Consider the following 3,588-nt stretch of genomic DNA (forward strand, 5'->3'; position numbering starts at 1 on the left):
TTCTAGTTTTCGAGTGACGAGAAAACTGCCCACGTGTTTGCCGTGCGTGGAGACCCGTGTCGCTGGAAAGGAGGGTCCTGGTAGTTGAGGGGCGAGGTACTGTCCCCAGCACACTGCTTTGGCCTCTGCTTCAGCTAAACGGGAGGCACCTTAGTCGTCCTCACGGGTGTCAATCGGCTGGTCACTAGTCCTTGTGTCAGTGGCTTGGGGTCAAGCTCTCGGGAGTACCTGCTTTCGGGAAAGCCGACTGTGGGGCTTCAGTTTGCGTATAGGTCCGGCTAGCCCTAACACAGGAATCTGTGTTCCCTTGTTGGGCTCCGTGGTGGGCGGGGCCGTCGGACCCGAATCTTTATTCTTTCACTATGGCTTCTTCTCATATCTACTTAATTAAAGATTTCGAGGTAACTCCAGTCACTCAAGTAACTCCAGTCATTCAAACTAGTTCTGAAACGTCTACAGCTAAACCAGTCACTCAACCTAGTTCTGAAACGTATACTGCTAAACCAGTCACTCAACCTAGTTCTGAAACATCTACTAATAAACCAATCATTCAACCTAGTTCTGAAACGTCTCCTACTAAACCAGTCACTCAACCTGTCGCTCAACCTAGTTCTGAAAATTCTGGAAAAAAATTACGGACAGATGCAAATAAAAAAAATCATAACAATAGTCCCCGTTTCCTAGTAATCTCTAGTCCTTCTGGCGAAATGCATAAGATGTCTCCTTTCGTAATAAACAAATACATCCAGTCTTGTATTGGTGAGCCCAGAAACATAAAGCGTCTCCGCTCCGGAGACTTGCTTATTGATACAAACTCAGCCACCCAGTCTGCTTCTTTACTTCAGTTTACTCAACTTGGGCAAGCCAATGTCACTGTAACACCCCATAAGTCACTGAATTATTGTCGTGGTGTAATCTCAGAATTCGACCTTCTGTATGTTTCTGAAGAAGAGATCGCTTCTGAGTTATCCGAACAAAATGTCTGCGTGTAAGGCGGATCAAGATGCGTAAGGAAGGTAAGTTGATAGACAAGAAACACGTGATCCTTACCTTCAACACGCCTGATCTGCCTAAGAATATTAAGGCCGGATATTTAAATATTCCTGTAAGACCTTATATTCCAAACCCTATGCGATGTTTCCAATGCCAGCGTTTCGGCCATTCTAAGACGTCTTGTCGTGGCAGCCTCACATGCGCCCGATGCTCACAGATTGGCCACGATTCTGATAATTGTACCGCAGCGCCTTTGTGTATAAATTGCAAGGGTGACCACCCAGCATTTTCTCGCTTGTGCCCAAAATGCAAATCGGAAAAAGAAATCCAGACTACAAAAGTTACTAGGAACATCTCTTACGCCGAAGCCAGAAGACTAGTCCAGAGCACACAGCTTCGACCAAATTCATCATACGCCAGTGCTGTTAAATCATCTCGTACAGTTGCCACCCAAACATCAATAGGCACACAGACCCTACCAAATAAAACCCAACCGTCTACATCCAACAAGAAAAAAGAAAATGCAACCCATATAGTACAAAAGAAAGAAACAGTTATTCAAAGTAAGCCGAAAACTGCCACACAAAAAATATCAAATAAAAATAGAAGTCGCAGCAATAGCTCTCTTGATGACATGATTTCTGAATCTGCGGATTCAGACTTTATGGAAGTGGAAGAGTGTCTGGAATTTCCCAGGCATCTACTTCCACGAAAAACAAAAGAACAGCACAGGAAAAACAAAAACCATTCATAATGGCCACCCTCGTGTCATAGAACTGTCGCGGTTTCCACCGAAATTTGCTTGACATCAAATCTATAATAAATGTCTACCATCGTGTGTGCTTAGCAATACAGGAAACAAATCTGAAACCAGAACACCATGCAAAACTTCGGAGGTTTTCTTTCGTCAGGAAGGATAACCTTGCAGGTGAGTGTGCCAGTGGAGGAGTAAGTCTCCTCTCCTCACTGGATTATCCCTCAAATGTACTTCCTTTGACGACATCCCTCCAAGTTGTCGCTACTCAAATAAATTTTGGAGTGACGTTCGACCGAAAATTGACTTTCCTTTCTCATGTTTTAAACCTGAGAAAGAAGTGTCTAAAAACACTAAATATTTTAAAAGTGTTGGCGAACACCTCCTGGGGTGCAGAGCGTTGCTCCATGCTTCGCATTTACAGAGCGCTTATCCGCTCTAAACTGGACTATGGCTCAGTTGTTTATGGATCCGCTCGGTCATCTGTTTTGTTAAAACTGGATCCTGTTAACCATCAAGGTCTGCGGATTTGTTCAGGAGCTTTCAGGACTTCTCCTGTGCAGAGCCTATATGTTGACTGTAACGAACCATCACTTTATCTGAGGCGTGAGCAATTGTCCCTTTTGCAATATTTTAATACTCTATCACAACCTGAACATCCCAATAAGCTGTGCTTACTTGATAATGAGTGTAACACATTATTTGAAACACGTCCATCCTGTGTTCCTACTTTCCCTTTAAGAGTTCGCCCTGTCATTGAGGAACTCTCCCTCTCTGATATGCACCCCCAAGCAGTACAGAATTTTGAAATTCCACCTTGGGAAAATTCACGGATCCAGCTTCTTGATGTTTTTAAACATCACGTAAAGGCGAGCACTAACGAGATCGTTTACAGACAACTTTTCGCTGAGCACAGGCACAAATATAGCAGTTATTATCCGATATACACAGATGGATCAAAGTCAAATGATCATGTCGGGATGGCTTTTGTATTTGAAAATTCCATAGAGGGCAGATGCCTGCACCATGCTTTCTCTGTCCTAACATCTGAACTAACTGCAATATATTATGCTCTTTTGTACATCTCAAAGCTCTGCCACAAAAAGTTCATAGTTTACACAGACTCGTATAGTGCTCTTAAATCCTTGGAAGCTTTTCCCAACGCTCAGAATCCTGTGGTAGTGGATGTTCTCAAAATTCATAGAAATTTAATGATACGAGGATATGAAATCCTGTACTGCTGGGTTCCCGAGCATACGGGAATAAAGGGAAACGAGCTTGCAGACATCCCGGCAAAATCTGCTGTCGAACTGTCCAGTCGCCTTATCCCTTTTAGAGACATCTGCTGTGTCATCAAGGGAAAGATACGAAAAAAATGGTAGCAATTTTGGGATGTTCAGCATCACAACAAGTTGAGAAACGTCAAGCCTAGAATTGAGCATTGGGATATTGTTGGAAATCGTAAGGAGGACGTTCTTTTGACTCGCCTCAGAATTGGTCACACTCGAGTCACACATAACTATCTTCTCAAAGCTGAAAATGAGCCTGTTTGTTTTAATTGTAATGTTTGTTTATCTGTTCGTCATATTTTAATTGAGTGTCAATGTTTTAATAGTCTTCGCCAGAAATATTTTAATAGCTGTGACTTACCTCTCGACCGTTTAATCGGAAGAGAGGTCAATTCTAATTTATTTTATTATTTAAAAGAGATTGGCTTTTATTCCCAAATGTAATTTGTTTTGAAGACTGTGTCTTGAATGTTAATATGTGCTTTTAACTTGTTTTTATATGACTTCATCCTCTGGATTTGGTACATTTATCTACTTGTTTTTATTTATTGA

This window comes from Stegodyphus dumicola, chromosome 11 (genome assembly GCF_044657685.1).
Source record: "Stegodyphus dumicola isolate Sdum_Otavi_A_Nest chromosome 11, ASM4465768v1".
Lineage (NCBI taxonomy): Eukaryota > Metazoa > Arthropoda > Arachnida > Araneae > Eresidae > Stegodyphus > Stegodyphus dumicola.